The sequence below is a fragment of the Hyperolius riggenbachi genome, chromosome 8 (genome assembly GCF_040937935.1).
Source record: "Hyperolius riggenbachi isolate aHypRig1 chromosome 8, aHypRig1.pri, whole genome shotgun sequence".
NCBI lineage: Eukaryota > Metazoa > Chordata > Amphibia > Anura > Hyperoliidae > Hyperolius > Hyperolius riggenbachi.
In genome coordinates, this window is record NC_090653.1 from 85,361,227 (window position 1) to 85,381,895 (window position 20,669).

At 47.2% G+C, this 20,669-nt stretch overlaps 2 protein-coding genes across 5 annotated transcripts in view; one reads left to right on the forward strand and one right to left on the reverse strand.

Moving 5' to 3' along the window:
• LOC137529005 (cytochrome P450 2C8-like) overlaps positions 1 to 20,669 on the reverse strand; it is a 190,139-nt gene that overhangs the window by 103,325 nt on the left and 66,145 nt on the right. Inside the window, exon 2 of the mRNA XM_068250862.1 lies at positions 4,067 to 4,180. The gene's annotated coding sequence lies outside the window, so the exon portion shown is untranslated. The remainder of the gene's footprint in view (positions 1 to 4,066; positions 4,181 to 20,669) is intronic.
• The window catches only part of LOC137529004 (cytochrome P450 2G1-like), an 86,779-nt gene that overhangs the window by 13,670 nt on the left and 52,440 nt on the right, over positions 1 to 20,669 (forward strand). The window lies entirely within an intron of this gene.

The window sequence follows — 20,669 nt, forward strand, 5'->3', positions numbered from 1 at the left end:
TTATATATACTAAATAACATCTATGCTGTAAGAATAAAGCCTGATGTGTAGCTGTGTCACTAATAGAGATGGTCTACGAGATGGAAATAATTCTGCATTGATGCGGATTTATGCAAATGTATGCACTCCCTTTGCTGATGAAATCAAATAATTTGATATGTTGTTAAAATTTGGTTTGGTGACTACAAATTAAAGGGTACCTGAGATGGATGAAAAGTAAAGTTTTATACATACCTGGGGCTTCCTCCAGCCCCCTTCAGGCTAATCAGTCCCTCGCTGTCCTTCACCACCCGGATCTTCTGCTATGAGTCCTGGTAATTCAGCCAGTCAGCGCTGTCCGGCCGCATGCCGCTCCCACAGCCAGGAACATTCTGCACCTGCGCAATAGTGCTGCACAGGTGTAGTATGCTCCTGGCGGCGGAGTGTGTACATGCGCACCACGCCTGACTGGCTCAAGTACCTGGACTCATAGCAGAAGATCCAGGTGGCGGAGGAGGACAACGAGGGACTGATTATCCTGAAGGCGGCTGGAGGAAGCCCCAGGTATGTATAAAACTTTAATTTCATCTGTCTCAGGTTTACTTTGTTACACAGTAGTACTATACTCTACATATGCACTCCCCACAGAGCTGCAGGGAATCCACTGAGAATGCTGTGCACATTGAACACAGAGGTGTTGTCTGTTTACAATCTCCTCATTCCCCTGCAGAGTACCTGCACATCATTCTTACATGTACCCACACTTACATTGCCTAGGGCCTGATAGATGTTCTTTGTTCCGGTTTGTACCTTTTACAAGTACTCTTACCAAGGACTAGTTTTAGTCTAAAGGGAATAAATATAGTAGTCTTCATATCCTTCTCACTTCAGTTGTCTTGTAAAATTCCTAAGCGTTGGCAGTTAAGAGACGAATTTCATGTTACATACTTTTAATCAACAAAATTGTAATATGCAAATTAGAGGAGTCGGAGTCATGGAGTCGGAGTCGGAGGAATCCTAAACTGAGGAGTCGGAGTCGGAGTCGGTGGATTTTTGGACCGACTCCACAGCCCTGACTCCTTACACTGACGTCTTCGTTGCTTCTGGAAGGGGCAGGGTTTCTCTACTTGATATACAGGAAGTACGCATGACGCCATGTTTAGTGGAATGCAGCGTGACCATGAGACCAGCAGGACTCGAAACGGCTGTCGCCGATCCCACCTGAGCCTAAGGCGCCCACCTCCACCCCGCAACCGCTGCACAGCATGTACAAGGTGTACCAATGATGATGTAACACTCCTGTACTTATAGCTTTCACCAAAGGCAATAAATCAAGTTGAGTACAGACAGATGGTGCAAGTTACTGCTTCTTTGTATACGAATGAAGCAACTGATTCTGTTGCCTTAATGGCTTTGTGGCTTTGTTCTATCCAGAAAGGACATCTAGCTGCCCTTCCCCCTTTCTACCCCATCACACTTCTGCCAGCCTCCCTGCTGTACTTTATTCTTTAATGAGCTACATGGTGCAGGGTAAACGCTTGCTAAATGCCAGACTATAGTAGAATATCTCTGGTATAGTAATCAGCTGGCTATAGTAAACTCAGTCCACAGGTCCTGGCCATGCGGCCGTATAAAAATACTTTGTGCGACCAATTCTGCTACAGTAAACTTCTGACATAGTAGGCTAATTGGCTAAGTTCCTTGACGTTTAATACAAAGGGATTCTACTGTAGTAAAAAAATAAATCACTTACCAGCCCTTGATCCAGCGTAGAAAGTTTGCAGAAGTTTGCTAGAAGTTTGCTGTATCTCATACGAATCCAAAAGGAGGAAGCTTTCCAGCTGAAACGATCTTATAGTGCCCTGGCCTCTGGCCAGCACACTCCACCTTTAAAGAGAGTCTGAAGCGAGAATAAATCTCGCTTCAGACCTCATAGTTAGCAGGGGCATGTGTGCCCCTGCTAAACCGCTGCTATCGAGCCACTAAACGGGGGTCCCTCACCTCACAAATCCCCTCGGTGCAGCGCGGGAGCGCTACCTGGTTGGGGCAGGGCTAACCGCCGCAGCCCTGCCCCACACGCTTCTGTCAGCGCGTATCGCCGCCTCTCCCCTTCACTGAGAGGGGCGGGGGAGAGGCGGCGATGCGCCGCTGATAGACGCGACTGGAGGCAGGGCTGCAGCCGTTAGCCCTGCCTCCATGAGCGACCAAGTCTGCGACCAAGTGTTGCAGGGGGGGGGGGGTTGGGGGTGAAGGGACCCCCGTTTAACGGCGCGATAGCAGCGGTTTAGCAGGGGCATACATGCCCCTGCTAACTATGAGCTCTGAAGCGAGATTTATTCTCGCTTCAGGGTCTCTTTAATTCCATAGGGCACAACAGTCCCGAGTTGGGCGGGATGGTCTCTTTAATCTCCTTAGCGGTAACCCCGTGCTGGACACGGGGTAAGCCGCCGGAGGGTGCCGCTCAGGCCCTGCTGGGCCGATTTTCATATTTTTTTTTTTTTGCTGGACGCAGCTAGCACTTTGCTAACTGTGCCAGCACCCCGATCGCCGCCGCCACGCGCCCGATCGCCGCTATCCGGTGCGGCGCGCAGCCCCCCCCCAGACCCCTGCGCTGCCTGGTCAATCAGTGCCAGGCAGCGCCAAGGGGTGGATCGGGTCTCCCAATGACGTCCCGACGTCGCTGACGTCGGTGACGTCATCCCGCCCCGTCGCCATGGCGACGGGGGAAGCCCTCCAGGAAATCCCGTTCTTTGAACGGGATTTCCTGATTGCCTATCGCCGGAGGCGATCGGCGGGGCTGGGGGGATGCTGTGGGCTCGCTACATGATTTAAAAAAAAAAAAATTTTAAAAACTGCTGCGCTGCCCCCTGGCGGTATTTTTCATACCGCCAAGGGGGTTAAAGAGGAAAAAAAGAAAATATTCTCATATTTTATTTTTTTTATTTTACAGTTATATAGTTTGTTTGTTTTTTTAATAACATTGCATCATTCTCTAATATTTGCAGTTTACACACTACTTAGCATTCTAAATGATTTTACAGAGCAGGCCAGTGAACTATTGACCTGTCCTCTGGAGAGAAAAAGAAATACAGAGACTGACAGTTGAGATAACAAGCTTCAGAAGACAGAAATCTCTGTGACTTTGAAAGTCGTGGAGCTCAATGGCTCTTTTGCATAGATAACAACTGAAGTTTCTTAACTCTTCCTGTACTGGAAATAATATTAGACTTACGTCTCTGCTCCTAATGTTTTATTTCTTAGCTGTACTACACATACAAATCATTATATCATATTTTTTTTTTTTGCTTTCATTGTCTCTTTAAGTCCTCTTTTTCAGCTATTCGAGCTCGGTATTCGACCTCCGAATAGCTGGAGATATTCGAATGGGCTATTCGAGTGAACTCGAATAGCACATTCACTATTCGCGCTATTCGAGCTAACAGTGCTATTCGAGCTCGAATACCGAGCTCGAATAGCGTCATAGCCCAGATTGATGTCCTCAGAGCCAATCAGAGGGCTCCCAGGCCCTCTGACGGCAGCCAATCACTGAGGGGGACCCTGGCCAGCCCCTACCCTATAAATAGCGGCCGCCATGTTAGGTTTTTCCGTCCTTGCCTGACTTTGTACAGAGAGAGATCTGCTCCTTTGTGCTTTGGCTTAGCAAGAGCTTTATTGTGTTCATTCACCTAGCGTTTTTGCTCACATACACCTCCTATATACACCTATATTGTTGTTAGTTAGATAGACATTGTATTTTAGTTGGGCTAATAGAGATAAAAAACACAGGGACACCGGGAGCCCGATATCGTGTATTACCGTTGCGTAAGATGATCTAGTATAGAAGAAATATACTCACAATTCTGGGTTGCTATCTAGGCAACCACCATCAGAACATGTGGAGAAATACCGTCTCCACTCGGCCTTGTCGGTCGCCGCTCCCGGAAAAGAATACTACTATAATGGACTTACAGTAAGTATAACCCCACGTAGTGGGGTATTAGAAAGTAACAAACACTGTGGGAGGCGCCCTTAAGTCCTGTAATATATATAATATCAATTGAACACAGATAAGCGTAATGCGTCTTACCTGTTATGAAGGCTCGGACACATACGGATCATGTAAATCGAGTTTATTAATAGCACTATAGACTGGACAACGCGTTTCGCGACCACAAGTCGCTTCCTCAGGTCAAATAAAGTGCTTCAGAAAAAGAAATGAGAACAAGATGGCGCTTAGGCTAAAAACATCTCACCTCATATAAAATAGCAATAATAAAATAACATTCCAAAATTTACATGCATCAAATTACTTTCCAAAATCTGTATGCATAAACACATACATTATAAGCACATGTCTACATATGTATATACCTGTACACATTATCTCTAAATCCTAAAACTGTAAATATATTCACTATATTATACAGGCATCTATAAGACATATTTAGCATAAAAATCATAAAATACAAAAATGGAATCCAATATCAGGCTAGACTAACCTCTACACAATGATCCATATTCATACCCATATCCACATAAAGTCCATATCCAAAGGTACCCCATGTCGGGCTGAGTTAACCTTAACACATAATCTACAGTCCTAGGCTATTAGTGAGAAGTGACTACCTAGATAGAAAAGGGGCCGTATAATGCAAGGGGTTACAGAGCAATGCATACTGGTAAGGGGTCTGTGTCTCTAATGAAACCGGACCCGCCTGGTATAAAGAATGGGGCCAGATATGCTAGCTATAAGGATGTGACCAGGGGTTCCTATATAATTTGTATTAGTGAACCCTGGTGGCCTCACGGGCAGTCGGGGAGATAGGTGCGGATAGGTGGCCGGGTGTAGGAGGCCATAGAGTAGCTTACCTGTATAGCAGAGATGTACAGCGTGGGCGCCATATGCGCGGTCTGTTGTGTTTCCTTTTTAAAGAGTGTATGGCCGCAGACTAAAGTTCGTGTGCGCGGAAGTCCGGAACCAGCGTGACGTCACATCCGTCGGAAGTGCGTCAGCGATAGGGGAAGTGTACGAGCGGTGGCCATCTTGTGTGTGGCTACTCTATCTTCATGCAGCGGCCATCTTGTGTGTGGCTATCCTAACCCCATAATAAGGAGAGTGTATGGGTGGCGGCCATCTTGCGTGTGGCCATCCTATCTCGGGGGCCATATTGGTTGTACTTGCTACTTTTGTGGAGCGGTAATCATTCTAAAAAGAATTAAAACTTAACATATATAAAAGGAAATAATAAAAATATATAATTCAAAAGTTTGCCCTCTTTTATTTGCTACCTATACAAACTAGCACGGGTGACTGGGAGGTAGGTCTGGGGTGGGCTCTCGTCCCGACATCTGTGAAGGGGTGGGCTCTCGCTGTTCATATATAATGTTTAGCACCTCATAATACATTAACCCATAAACTTATGAATTCTAGTAGATAATCCTATTGTTAATATCTCTACAGGTACAACGGAGAATTGTTTAACTATTACTGAGAACGGAGGAGGGATTCGAGCTCTAGGTGTGTACACCTACCGGAGGCTGTTGTGGAGGGAGGGGAGAGGGGGGGAGGGGTTTTGGGGGATATTGTGATGGCGTACTATTATATGGAGTGGGACCCTGATAACCTAATAACATGCATAACCTTGTGACCTGCAGGAGGTCCCTCACCTCCAACTTAAGAATCTATGGGCCCTATTCTAGCAGCAATAGAGAAATAGCCCATTAAAGTAAAATAAATGGATTTATATTTAAGTAGATGAAAGTCGATTGTTCTATCCAACGTGTATAATCGACAATAGGGTATTGTATGGGATAATTAAAATATATAAATGTAGCCTGGTGGGCAGAAAGGGCGGGGGAGAGGTAGACGGAGGGTGCAGAAATAGGGGAGGGGGGGGGGCGGGGGGCCGAGGGAGGACTTGAGAGAAGAGGTAGCGGGAGAGGGGAGGGAGGGAGGGAGGGAGAAAGTAGAAGTGGGGAAACAGGGGAGGGGGATGGGGGGGGGGACGGAATGGGGGGATAGTACGAAATTATATCCCTATTCTTATGTAGTATAGTCTGTTTTAGGATGCTATGTGGAATTAATCCAACATTCATATTTGTGATTCTGCTTAAGGGTTGAAACTTATAGATTGAAAAACTGCTTTAAAAATTATGTTCCAGGCAGATGTTGAGTCCTTCTGGGTGTAAGGTTCTCAGTTTGAACACCCAATACATTTCCCTTGCTCTTAGTTTGCCGTATCTGTCAATGGCATCCTCAGGGATTAGTTCTATGGGGCAGATATTGAGGGTAGTAGGGTCTTGATCGTGTGTTTCTTTGCAGTGTCTGGAAAGACCGTGTTTTGTGTATCCATTCAGGATGTTGCGCCTATGTTGGCCCCATCTTTCTCTGCATGACTGTGTAGTTCTGCCCACATATTGGAGGTTGCATGTACACGTGATCAGATAAATTATAAATCTTGAGCCACATGTCATATATTCTTTAATCTGGAAGGTTTCTCCTGTTGTTGTAGATTTAAAATCCTCACTTTTATCCGAAATTCTTTGGCAACACAGGCATCTTTTCACTCCACATTTCCCCACTCGCCCTCCATCGAACACGGTCGTTGGTATCAAAGATCTAATTCTACTCGGGGCCAAGTGATTCTTAAGTGTTTTTGCCCTTCTAAACACACATTTTGGTTTGTCTCCTAGAGAACTTTTCAAGAATGGGTCATTCAAAAGTAGTTGCCAATGTTTAGTGAGGGCCTCCTTGATGGCTACATGGTTCGTTGCAAATCTAGTTATAAAATGTGTTTCAGATGATTGATCGGTAGTTTCAGACGATCGTAATTCAGCCCCCTTCCTTAATAAGGTCTGTCTGTCCGCCTTCCTGGCTCTAAACTTCGCTTCCTTAATCAATGATTTAGGGAAGTGTTTCCGTTTGAATTTATTGGACAAGATCTCAGCCTGATTATCATATGTCTTTAAATCTGTACAGTTTTTCCGGATTCTAAGGAACTGGCCGAACGGTATGTTCTTCCTCCAGGGTTTATAGTGACTGCTCCTATAGTCGACATACCCATTTGCGTCCACATTTTTGAAGTGGTTGCGTGTTTTAATAACTCCATCTTCGATATATAATGCTACATCCAGGTATTCAATTTTCTGTTCGCTAGTGTTTGATGTAAATGAAATACCCCATGTATTATCATTCATGTAGTTCACAAATTTATTGGTTGAGTCGAAGTCACCATCCCATATCAGTATGAGGTCATCAATATAGCGACGATAATAGATAATATTACCATTAAATGGGTTATTCGGACCCAGCATCATCTTCTCCAGCATCCCCATTGTTAAGTTTGCATAGTTCGGAGCATAATGTGCCCCCATCGCCGTGCCCCGACTCTGCAGGTACAAGGTGTCAAGGAATGTAAAATAATTGTGAGTCAGCGAGAATTCAGTCGCTTTGAGTAGAAACTTTTTTTGCTCGTATGGCATATTCCCGTCCATTCCCAAGTAGTACCATATGGCTCGTAGACCCACATGGTGGTGTATGTTGGAATATAGCGCTGTCACATCCAATGTTAACCATCTGTAGGTCGATTTCCAAGTTAGTGCTTCTAATTCCGAGAGGAGCTGTGTAGAATCTTTAAGATAGGAGGGGAGGTCTTTAACATATGGTTTCAAGTGTAGATCTATTAATTCAGATAGGTGAGAAGACAGTGAATTAATCCCTGATATAATAGGTCTGCCAGGAGGGTTTATGAGAGACTTATGTATTTTGGGCAGGTGATAAAAGTGGGCGGTACTAGGATTATTGATGAGGAGGTATTCTTTTTCAGCTTTGCTGATTATTCCTTCTTCCCTGGCCGTTTTTACTAGGGTTTTTAGTTCTTCTGTATAAGTGGCTGTAGGATCCGTGTCAAGTACAGTATAATAGTCGAGGTCGCCCAAGATCCTTTCTGCCTCTTTAATATAGTCATTCTTATTCATAATCACGATTCCCCCTCCTTTATCCGCTGCCCTGATAATGATTGCCGGATTATTCTTCAGGTTCTTAAGGGCCTTCTCCTCTTCCCTTGTGAGGTTTTTCTTAGTCTCTCTCTCTTCAAACTTTCGAAATTCTTTGAGTACTTGGGTGTAGAAAGTCTCTACATAAGGTCCTCGATAAGATGTAGGATAGAAGTCAGATTTATTCTTTAGGCTAGTATGTATGTATTGTTCCATTTCAAGTTCGTCTTCATTGACATATATCCCATCCAATGTTTCGGAGTTTAATATGATTGGAGTGAGGTTCCTACCCTTATTGTCTGGAATCTTCTTTAGTTTTTTGGTTGCGAAATATCTCTTAAGTGTCAATTTTCTCGTAAAGTTGTTTAAGTCAACGAATAGTTCGTATAGGTTTGCTCTCCTAGAGGGGCAAAAAGAGAGTCCTCTGCTCAGGACTGTTTCCTCAGCATGGTTTAGTTTGTACGTTGATAGGTTAAAAATCGATTTTACTCCTTCTTTGTGTGTTTCACCCTCCTTGTGTCCTTCAGTTTTGCCCTTTCCGACTCGTTTGGATTTCCGTCCTCCTCTTCTTCCTCTCTTCCTTTTTCCACATCTATCAGATCCTCCATTTCCAGGTTTCTTGGGGGGACTTTGTGCATTTGTACGTGATGTATTATTGGATTCGGAATCCGTGGTCTTAATATCGGTGTCTCTCCTAGAATTGTAGGGAGCTCTAAAAAAGAACTCGAGGACGTACAGCCAGTTGTGTTAAATTCCGATCCACTGCTTGGTTCCTGACTTGGTAAAAAGAACTCTGTGATATGCTTGTTCTTAGGACCCCTTTTGTTCTGATGTGGTCGACTCGAGACTGGTATTCTAGATGTCAAAGATGGTGTTGGTGTATGGTATAGACGTGTTTCCGTTGGGTTTGTTGGTTTATGGACATCTGGATTCTGTGGTCCTTTAGCATGTTGACTTGTCGTATGATGTGTTTTGCATACTGATTCCTCCTGGTCGCTATATATACTCAAATTTAACAATTCCTCAAAGGAAGTGGGTGGTTGTTCCGTCTCGGGTTTTGCCAATGGGGTACTGAATATCTCATCATCCTCTGATATTCTGCGTCTTTTTGCCGGGGTTCCAGATTTTTCATTATTTTCTCCATTCTTTTGATGATCCTTAGGGTGAATAGTTGAATGTCCCATGTTCTTTACTCTCACAACCGGATCCTTCCGAGAGAGTTTGGACGATGGTTTCCTCTCAATTTTATCCTTGTTTGGGGGCCTTTTTTCTTTTTGCTGATTTTTTCTTATTTGATCTTCCATTTCTCCCGTGGTAATGGTGGGTGGTGCTCTATCGAGTATCGGTGGATCAGGGACTGGGTTCGGGTGCCCAGTGTTAATGTTCAAATGGATGCCAGTAACGGTGTGTGGCTCCGAAGGTGTTTGGTGGGTTGCCCCCCTATCTTGTACCACTGGGTGTTGTTTCCTAAGATTCCTTTGTTTGTTATTTAGATATAAATTCCTGTCCCTATTGATTTTTTGTAACTTCCCTTCAGAAATATCTACTTCAAATCTACTGATTTTGTTACAAAGTATATGAGAAAAAGATTTATAGTCACTGGTCTCACTAAAAGGCGCTAGTTCTAGTTTTTTATTTTCAATTTCGGGTTTGAGTTTTTGAACGATGGATCTACGCTTGGTGGTAATTCTTTCCATCATACCCCTGGAACATGTTTCCAGGTATTCATACCATTCCTCAGTAAAAATCGGGTCGTTAGGAAAGGGGGATTCTGTCATTACTCTCAAGCCTCCTGGTGATATCTTTTCCTCTATGTAAATGGTTTGCATCTCAATATCCGCTATGTTAAAAAATTCCGTCTTTAACAGTTTCTCTAGAGCAAAAAATAAGGGACTCAGATCAGGCATAGCCTGTCCTGATGTACTTGTCTCAGCAGATTCATTTGAAGTCTCATTCTCCCGTGGTCTGAAGTTCGTCTTCTTAAATTGATCGAAGAGTCTCGCTCTTTGAAGAGTGCGATCTCCTAGTAGTTCCATCTTAATCTGTGGTTCTTTATTTGATTGATGAGGTCTCGAACCGGTTCGTCCTCTGTGTGACGGATCCCCAGCAATAGTGTGTGGTTGTATTTTAGTTAGTAGCTTGTGTGTTACTAGAGAGCCAGCTGCTGCAGGCAAGCTTACACAACTTTAGGCCTCAGGGCCTGCCTGTGTGGGCAGCTCGGCTGTTCTCTCCTGTCCTCTGTTAGTTTATTTCTCATCTATACCAGTATTTCTGCTGTCCTTTACTAGCTACTGAGTGATTGTATTTTGTATTGTAGTTATATAACTGTACTAGGACACTCACTGTCACTGTTTGTTCATAGCTCCTGCGTGTGACCGTGTGTGTGTGCGTGCACTGTCTGTAGTGTACACACACTCTATTTCCTTCTGATTACTGATTGATTATTGTAATTTCTAGTTGTACTTCCTGACTGTTACTACTTACTTACTGTACTAGGGACACTCACTCAGTCACTGTTCATAGGCTAGCTCCTGCGTGTGTGTGCGCGTGCACTGTCTGTAGTGTACACACACTCTATTTCCTTGTGTTTACTACTGATTTCTGAATCTGATTAAGTTGTAATTTCTAGTTGTACTTCCTGACTGTTACTACTTACTTACTGTACTAGGGACACTCACTCAGTCACTGTTCATAGGCTAGCTCCTGCACGTGTGTGTGCGTGCGTGCACTCACTGTCTGTAGTGTACACACACTCTATTTCCTTGTGATTACTACTGATTATTGTAATTTCTAGTTGTACTTCCTGACTGTTACTACTTACTTACTGTACTAGGGACACTCACTCAGTCACTGTTCATAGGCTAGCTCCTGTGCGTGTGTGCACGTGTGTGCACTCACTGTCTGTAGTGTACACACACTCTATTTCCTTGTGATTACTACTAATTACTGAATCTGATTAAGTTGTAATTTCTAGTTGTACTTCCTGACTGTTACTACTTACTTACTGTACTAGGAACACTCACTCAGTCACTGTTCATAGGCTAGCTCCTGCGCGTGTGTGCGCGTGCGTGCACTCACTGTCTGTAGTGTACACACACTCTATTTCCTTGTGATTACTACTGATTATTGTAATTTCTAGTTGTACTTCCTGACTGTTACTACTTACTTACTGTACTAGGGTAGGGACACTCACTCAGTCACTGTTCATAGGCTAGCTCCTGCGCATGTGTGCGCGTGTGTGCACTCACTGTCTGTAGTGTACACACACTCTATTTCCTTCTACTGAATCTGAGTGATTACTACTGATTATTGTATTTTCTAGTTAGTGTACTAGGGGACACACTCACTGTTCACTGTTCACACTTACTGATTACCGATTATTGTATTTTGTATTTGTACTGTACTAATCAGTTAGCGATCTAATCACTTAGTGATTAGTGTCACCTCACCCACCAACCCACTCCATTAAAGTACCCCACTTTTCACCTGCCCTTTTTAAAAACTTTTGTGTTTACGCCCAAAACATCTAAGATGTCTGGAAGTGGCAGCCAGCGCAGTTTGGGCAAGGGGAAGGGCAGCAAGGGAATCAGGAGGAGAGGGAGCAGCATTGTGGCAAGCCGCGGCCGCGCCACCATGCACAGTTCCGCAGCAGCAGCAGCGTCAGTGGCTAACATTCCTCCTATAGCCACTGGCCGTGGACGCCTTGGGCGCCGCCCAGCAGGAGCATCTGCAACTCACGCTGCAGAGACACAGCAGCAGCAGCGTGTAGCACCTGCTCCGATTTTCCTCCAGCCGGGTCGGAAACGTCCCATTGAGGAAAAGGATGCAGCCACTGTGGTGCAACTGATGACAGAGGATGAGCAGCCCGCCATCAGCTCTGCATCCGAGGCCTCCACCCTCACCACCACCACCACCACCACCACCCCTGTTCGCAGCAGCCGCCCAGCAGGGCCTGGGGAGGAGGCCAGTTCACCGTCAGTCGCCGACCTGTCACTCAGCAGTTTTTTGACCCCAGGCACCATTAGGGTATTGTCTGCTGTTGTTGGCGATTTTGAGGAGGAGATGCTGATGGGCACTTTGGGGGAGGAGGGATTGGACAGCATGACTGTGGCGACAGTCAAGCAGCCCATCCATGCATCAGGAGAGGAGTTTGGGGGGTCATCATCCCAGCAGGACATGTTTCAGGAGGGGGAGGATGATGATGACACGGTGACAGACAAAGACTGGGTGCCACCAGCTCCAGGGGATGTCATCATCAGCAGCTCTGAGGAGGAGGAGGATGCGCTTGTGGGCCTTGCAAGGAGGCGCATCATTGCAAGCATTGGCAGCAGTAGGCAGGTCCCACAGCCTGCTGGTGTCTCAGGCTCAGCAGCAGCAGCAGCAGCATCTGCCAGTACCACCACCAGCTGCACCCAAGCCCCCGCCCCAACCACCACAGGGAGACAGGCAGCAGCGGCTCCAGGCCGTAGGGGGTTGTTTTTGTCACCAATCTGGCGGTTTTTCACCATGCCCACAGTGTACAGCAAGTACGCCACTTGCAACCACTGTCAGCGGAAGTTGAGCAGAGGTGCAGACCCCTTAAAGTTCAGCACCAGCTCGCTCATCAACCACCTGGCTGCGAAACATTTCCACCAGCATAAGGAGTTCCAGAGGCTGAAGGCATCTGGTGCTGGCAGTGGCACCACACCCATCACTGCACAGCCTTCAGCAGCAGCAGCAGCAGCAACAGCAGCCACCCGCCCTCCTGCTCCTCCAGCAGCACCAGCAGGAGTGCGGAAACGCACTGCTCCTCCCCCCTCTGCAACTCCTGCCGCCAACACTGAGGCCTGTTCTGGCAGCCAGTCCTCAGTGGCCTCCTCTGCTGTGTCTGCTGATTCCCGTGCCAGCAAAAGGCCACGCCAGAGCCTTTTGAGCAAATCCTTCCAGGGGGTGGTTAGGGCTCTGCCTCCCAGCAGCCGTCGCGTGCGGCAGCTGAACGGCTTGCTGGCACGGGCCATGTGCTCCCAACTCCTGCCGTACACGCTCGTGCAGGAGGGGAGCGACGTGCGTGCGCTGCTTGCTTGTGCAGCCCCAGACTGGCAGCTCCCCAGCAGACACTTCTTCGCCCGCAAGGCCATTCCTGCACTGCACCGCTTTGTGATGGCCAATGTGGAGCGAGGGCTGGAGCACGCGGTTGGTGAAAGGGTCCACGTCACCATGGACTCCTGGAGCAGCCGCTTCGGGACAGGCCGCTACCTGTCCTTCACTGTCCACTGGGTCAGCTTGGTGGAAGGGGGTGAGGATGGGAGAGCAGCAGCGGGCACAGCAGCAGCAGCAACACAGTGGGTGGTGCCACCCCACAGGGTCAGGGGAACTGCAGCAGGTTCCTCCGATCCTCTGCCATCCTCCGGCACACCTGGCCAAACCCCCCGCCTCAGCAACAGCGTGAAGGCCCGCCACTGCCAAGCGCTGCTGCACTTGGTCAGCCTTGGGAAGACCAAACTGACGGTAACCCATGTGTTGGCCAAACTCCAGGAGCAGGAGAGGATTTGGCTGACCCCCAGAGGCCTCAGAGTCGGAGAGGTGGTGGCCGAAAATGGGGCCAATCTGGTTGCCGCAATAGACAGGGGAAACCTGACCCACATCCCCTGTCTTGCCCACGTGCTGAACCTGGTGGTGCAGAAGTTCTTGCGCACCTACCAGGGGATGGGCGAACTGCTGGAAATGGCAAGGAACGTTGTGCGTCACTTCCGGCGCTCGGCTGCAGCCTGTGCGAGCCTGGAAGACGTGCAAAAGGAGCTGGAGCTGCCACGCCATCGGCTGATCCTTGACGTTCCGACTCGCTGGAACTCCACCCTGGCGATGTTGGAGCGTCTGGTTGAACAGAAGCACGCTGTCAACCAGTACCTTGCCCTGGCCACTGTGTCCGCCGCTCAGAGAAGGGACAGGACCAGCAACATCCCGTCCATCGTCCCCGATGATGACTGGAGGCACATGTAGCAGGTGTGCTTAGTGCTGGCTCCCTTTCTGCAGGCCACTAACATGGTAAGCAGGGACCATGCTATGGTCTGCGAGTGGGTGCCCCTGGTTTGTCTGCTGAACAGGGCCCTCGATGCTTTGCTGGAACAGGGAGCGGCAGCCTTGGACCAGCAGGAGCGTCATGCAGCTGCACAGTCCACCTCTGAGGGGGAGGAGGAGGAGGACTTGGTGGAGGTCCCTGACCTTGCTGCTGATGAGGGGGATCAGCACAGTGCAGCTGAGTTGGTGCGGGGGTGGAGAGAGGATGAGGCTGAGGAGGGAGAGGAGGAGGATGAGGACAGCACTGCCGCCGATGTGCCAGCACACGTGGCCCGTCTCTTCTCAATGGCAGCGCACATGCTGACGTGCCTGCGCAAGGACCCCAGGGTGATCCAGATGAAGCAGAGGGAGGACATCTGGATCAGCATGATGTTGGACCCACGCCTCAAGGAGAAGTTGAGCCAGTTCCTGCCGCCTGCAGGAGGAGACCCAGCGCAACAAATAAGGAGCTTGCAGCAGGCCCTTGTTGAGCGCTTGGAGGAAGCCTTCCCCCAGCCTTCCACCCCCACTGTCCAGCCAGCACAGAGGCAGCAGCAGGTGCCTGCATCCAGCAGCAAGCGCCCCACAGACCTGCTGTCTCTCAGCAACGAGCTCTACAGGACTGTAGAGGCTCCGGCAGCAGTGACTAGAGAGGAGGTGCATGCAGCAGCATCCTCCTCCGGTCACAGCCAGCGCCTGACCCGAATGGTGGCTGACTACATGGGGTCCTACAGCGGGCTTGACAGCGATGCCCCTGTTGATCCCATGGAGTATTGGGTCAAGCGCCTGGAGATCTGGAGCGAGCTGGCGCAGTACGCCCTGGAAGTGTTGTCCTGTCCCCCTTCCAGCGTGCTGTCCGAGCGCTGCTTCAGTGCAGCTGGTGGCGTGGTCACCGAGAAACGCTCACGTCTGTCTCACAAGTCTGTGGACAGACTGACGTTTCTCAAGATGAACCAGGCGTGGGTGGAAGGCGAGTTCCTGGCCCCTGTTGTCGGCGAGAGGGGGACATGAACTGAAGAACCATCGTTAATGTGCCTTACCACCCTTTACCACCTCCTGGCTCCTGCTCACTAAGCCAGCCTGGTTCACTTTGACTATTACGTCGCCTGCAGCCACACATTTTACACCTACAGTGGGCTGCTGTGTACTGCCCTTCTGCTGTCTGTCTGTGTTTCCCACTGTCAGGGTACACAGATTTACCTTCTGCTGCCACTCTGCCACCAGCTATTACGTCAAACAATAGTTGCTCACATTACTCCTCCATTCCTCCTGCTGCTGCTGCTGTCTGTCTGTGTTTCCCACTGCCAGGGTACACAGAATTACCTTCTGCTGCCACTCTGCCACCAGCTATTACGTCAAACAATAGCTATATCTGTCTGTGTAATTTGTTGTAAAAACAAAACAAATAAACCATAAAAAAAAAAAAAGGTTTAATTTTTCTGAGGTGCCCGGGTTGAAAACTGTGTTGTCCCAGTTGTGTATTGGACACGATGTGGGCTGCACGACCGCTGTCTGGGACCTCCTGCTGTGTTTATTTACAGCCCTGGTATCACCGCTAGGTACCAGGGCTATTATGTCACACTGCCTGCCTGGCCTGCTGCCACACTCACACTACTCCTCCATTCCTCCTGCTGCTGCTGCTGTCTGTCTGTGTTTCCCACTGCCAGGGTACACAGAATTTCCTTCTGCTGCCACTCTGCCACCAGCTATTACGTCAAACAATAGTTGCTCACATTACTCCTCCATTCCTCCTGCTGCTGCTGCTGTCTGTCTGTGTTTCCCACTGCCAGTGTACACAGAATTACCTTCTGCTGCCACTCTGCCACCAGCTATTACGTCAAACAATAGCTATATCTGTCTGTGTAATTTGTTGTAAAAACAAAACAAATAAACCATAAAAAAAAAAAAAAGGTTTAATTTTTCTGAGGTGCCCGGGTTGAAAACTGTGTTGTCCCAGTTGTGTATTGGACACGATGTGGGCTGCACGACCGCTGTCTGGGACCTCCTGCTGTGTTTATTTACAGCCCTGGTATCACCGCTAGGTACCAGGGCTATTATGTCACGCTGCCTGCCTGGTCTGCTGCCACACTCACTCTACTCCTCCATTCCTCCTGCTGCTGATGCTGTCTGTCTGTGTTTCCCACTGTCAGGGTACACAGATTTACCTTCTGCTGCCACTCTGCCACCAGCTATTACGTCAAACAATAGTTGCTCACATTACTCCTCCATTCCTCCTGCTGCTGCTGCTGTCTGTCTGTGTTTCCCACTGCCAGGGTACACAGAATTACTTTCTGCTGCCACTCTGCCACCAGCTATTACGTCAAACAATAGCTATATCTGTCTGTGTAATTTGTTGTAAAAACAAAACAAATAAACCATAAAAAAAAAAAAAAGGTTTAATTTTTCTGAGGTGCCCGGGTTGAAAACTGTGTTGTCCCAGTTGTGTATTGGACACGATGTGGGCTGCACGACCGCTGTCTGGGACCTCCTGCTGTGTTTATTTACAGCCCTGGTATCACCGCTAGGTACCAGGGCTATTATGTCACACTGCCTGCCTGGCCTGCTGCCACACTCACACTACTCCTCCATTCCTCCTGCTGCTGCTGCTGTCTGTCTGTGTTTCCCACTGCCAGGGTACACAGAATTTCCTTCTGCTGCCACTCTGCCACCAGCTATTACGTCAAACAATAGTTGCTCACATTACTCCTCCATTCCTCCTGCTGCTGCTGCTGTCTGTCTGTGTTTCCCACTGCCAGTGTACACAGAATTACCTTCTGCTGCCACTCTGCCACCAGCTATTACGTCAAACAATAGCTATATCTGTCTGTGTAATTTGTTGTAAAAACAAAACAAATAAACCATAAAAAAAAAAAAAGGTTTCATTTTTCTGAGGTGCCCGGGTTGAAAACTGTGTTGTCCCAGTTGTGTATTGGACACGATGTGGGCTGCACGACCGCTGTCTGGGACCTCCTGCTGTGTTTATTTACAGCCCTGGTATCACCGCTAGGTACCAGGGCTATTATGTCACGCTGCCTGCCTGGCCTGCTGCCACCCTCACTCTACTCCTCCATTCCTCCTGCTGCTGATGCTGTCTGTCTGTGTTTCCCACTGCCAGGGTACACAGAATTTCCTTCTGCTGCCACTCTGCCACCAGCTATTACGTCAAACAATAGTTGCTCACATTACTCCTCCATTCCTCCTGCTGCTGCTGCTGTCTGTCTGTGTTTCCCACTGCCAGGGTACACAGAATTACCTTCTGCTGCCACTCTGCCACCAGCTATTATGTCAAACAATAGCTATATCTGTCTGTGTAATTTGTTGTAAAAACAAAACAAATAAACCATAAAAAAAAAAAGGTTTAATTTTTCTGAGGTGCCTGGGTTGAAAACTGTGTTGTCCCAGTTGTGTATTGGACACGATGTGGGCTGCACGACCGCTGTCTGGGACCTCCTGCTGTGTTTATTTACAGCCCTGGTATCACCGCTAGGTACCAGGGCTATTATGTCACGCTGCCTGCCTCATTGACTGCCTGCTGCCACACACTCATCCTCCTCCTCCTGCTGCTGAATTTACCTCCTGCTTTCTGTGTGTTTCCACTGCCAGGGAGCACATACAATGGCGCTTCCAACATGCATGCGCCACCAGCTATTTGTTACGCTCAAAAATAGCTGCATTTCTTTAAAAAAAAACAACAATTATATATACTTTTTATTAATACTGTGTGATATTATTTTTAGAGGTGTCCGGGTTGAAAACTGTGTTGTCCCAGTTGTGTATTGGACATGATGTGGGCTTCACGACCGCTGTCTGGAACCTCATGCTGTGTATTTACGGCCTGGTACCACCGCTAGGTACCACAGCCTATTATGTCTCGTCTCGCTGCCTGCCTCATTGACTGCCTGCTGCCACACAATCATCCTCCTCCTCCTGCTGCTGAATTTACCTCCTGCTGTCTGTGTGTTTCCACTGCCAGGGAGCACATACAATGGCGCTTCCAACATGCGTGCGCAACCAGCTATTTATTACGCTCAAAAATAGCTGCATTTCTTTAAAAAAAAATATAAAAGAGAAATAAGTGAAGAAGAAAAAGACGATATAGAAAAAAAAGGAGAAGAAGAAGAAGAAGAAGAAGGAGAAGAAGAAGAAGGAGAAGAAGATGAAGAAGATGAAGAAGATGAAGAAGATGAAGAAGATGAAGAAGATGAAGAAGAAGAAGAAGAAGAAGAAGATGAAGAAGAAGAAGATGAAGAAGAAGAAGAAGATGAAGAAGATGAAGAAGAAGATGAAGAAGAAGAAGAAGATGAAGAAGATGAAGAAGAAGAAGATGAAGAAGATGAAGAAGAAGAAGAAGAAGATGAAGAAGAAGAAGAAGAAGATGAAGAAGATGAAGAAGAAGAAGATGATGGAGAAGAAGAAGATGATGAAGAAGAAGAAGATGATGAAGAAGAAGATGATGATGAAGAAGATGAAGAAGAAGAAGACGATATAGAATAAGAAGAAGAAGATATAGAAGAAGATATAGAAGAAGAAGATATAGAAGAAGAAGATATAGAAGAAGAAGAAGAAGAAGATATAGAAGATAAAGAAGAAGAAGAAGTATATACAGTACTGAACAACATTTTGGACACAACTTCTCTTTCCACCTTTTTTTTTTTAAAGGAACATCCCCACATATTCACTTGCTGTTGTTACTATGTTTCTTGCATCATTCACCCTCAAAACAAGTGTTGGAAGCTATTTAAGGCCAATTCGAATAGTCAGCTCGAATAGTGAGGTCGAATCGAATAGTAAAAAATATTCGACTCGAATATTCGACCGAATTCGAATAATTTACTATTCGAATTCGACCAAACTCGAATTATAAAAAGGGGTATCCGAGCATCACTAGCTGCAGCATCCGGCGATGTAACTCCATATCCCTCCTGCTGGCTGCCACCACTACTATAGGAGACTTGGCAGCACATTTACTTCAGCCGAGGGAGTTAATTAATCCACCGCGTCGGGTGAGTGCTTCCTGCTCCTGTCGCCGCCTTCTTTCTGGACATTCATGCAGCAGGAGAGAGACAGTTGGAGAGAGAGCAAATTGGTGGTGAAGTACTTTACTTTTCTTCCCTGTTGTTATTTGGGAGGGGAGGGTGTTTTAGAGAGTGTGTGTGTGTTATTTTGTAATGGATCGTGTGTATGGTGTGTGATCTTGCACTGAATTGTGTGTGTGGTGTGTGTGTATGATCTTGCACTGAATGTGAATCCTGTGTGTGGTGTGTATGTTTTCACTCGATACTGTGTGTGTGTCTGTCTGTGTGTGTCTGTGCGTGTGGTGTGTGTATGTGTGTCTGTGGTGTGTGTGTGTGTGTGTGTGTGTGTGTGTGTGTGTGTGTGTGTGTGTGTGTGTGTGTGTGTGTGTGTGTGTGTGTGTGTGTGGTGTGTGTGTGTGATCTTGCACTGAATCGTGTGTGTGGTGTGTGTGTGATCTTGCACTGAATGTGAATCCTGTGTGTGGAATGTATGTTAACTTTCACTGGATCGTGTGTGTGTGTGTGTGTGTGTGTGTGTGTGTGTGTGTGTATATATGTCTGTGTATATATATGTATCTGTGTGTGTGCGTGTGTCTGTGTGTGCGTTAAAGTGCACTGGACCCAGGACCTTTTTTCGTTTAATCCTCCCCATGAGGGAGGTTTGTAACGCAGTGTGCCGTTGAGGGGAGCGCCATTGCTTGTGGGCGGCTGCTCCTGTATCCCCTCTGTCCATGTGGAGTGTGCCATGAGAGTCCAGAGCGATTAGGTGTTCAAAGATTCCACCTCTGGAGCATGTTTCCGTCTGTCTCTATGCATGTTGGGAGATGTAGTCAGTCCATGCATCACCTTGTCATACAGTGACCAGATTTTCCTGGGTCCAACCTGGGATGGGGGGGGGGGGGGGTTCTACTGAAAAATGAGCGTGGCCATGACATTGTATGGGCGGAGCGTAACCGTAACCCCAAAGCAGCAAATATAGCCAACTACGACCATTAAATAATAAATGCAGCAACAGTTACCCCAGACACCAGAAAATAAACACAATGTGGGCAACATTTCACCAGAAAAAAAAATGCAATGTGGACAACATTTCAGCAGAAAAGAAACGCAATATGGGCAACATTTCAGCAGAAAATAAACGCAATTTGGGCAACATTTCACCAACCCCTCCCTCTAGATTGTAAGCCTTTGGCAGGGCCCTCTCCCCTTGTGTATCATTGTAACGATTGGTGTCAGCAAGCACCGCTATTCTGATTATTGGTGATCTGCAGTATCACCAATAATACAGATGCTATACTTGATTATATGGTGATCTGCAGAATCACCAATAATGCAAGTATAGCATGACACGATACAATCGTACGCAAGAGGGTTCTGGGTACAATAGAGTATCTCTATAGGGCACAGAGATACAACCTCCAGCAAGCTGGAACAGCAGACAACAATAATAATATACATTGTAAATTCAAGTCTGTGGAAATATCCACTACACCGTAATTCCTCAGAGGTTTGGTTACCTCTGAATGGGAACCCTGTGTGTGAGATCCTCCAAAGGACGGAGTGGAGGAGTCTCGGCCTCTAGCAGCAAGGGTTTGCTAGTGGCGGTCGTCTCAAAGAGGCAAGCCTCTGATAGAACAATACAGT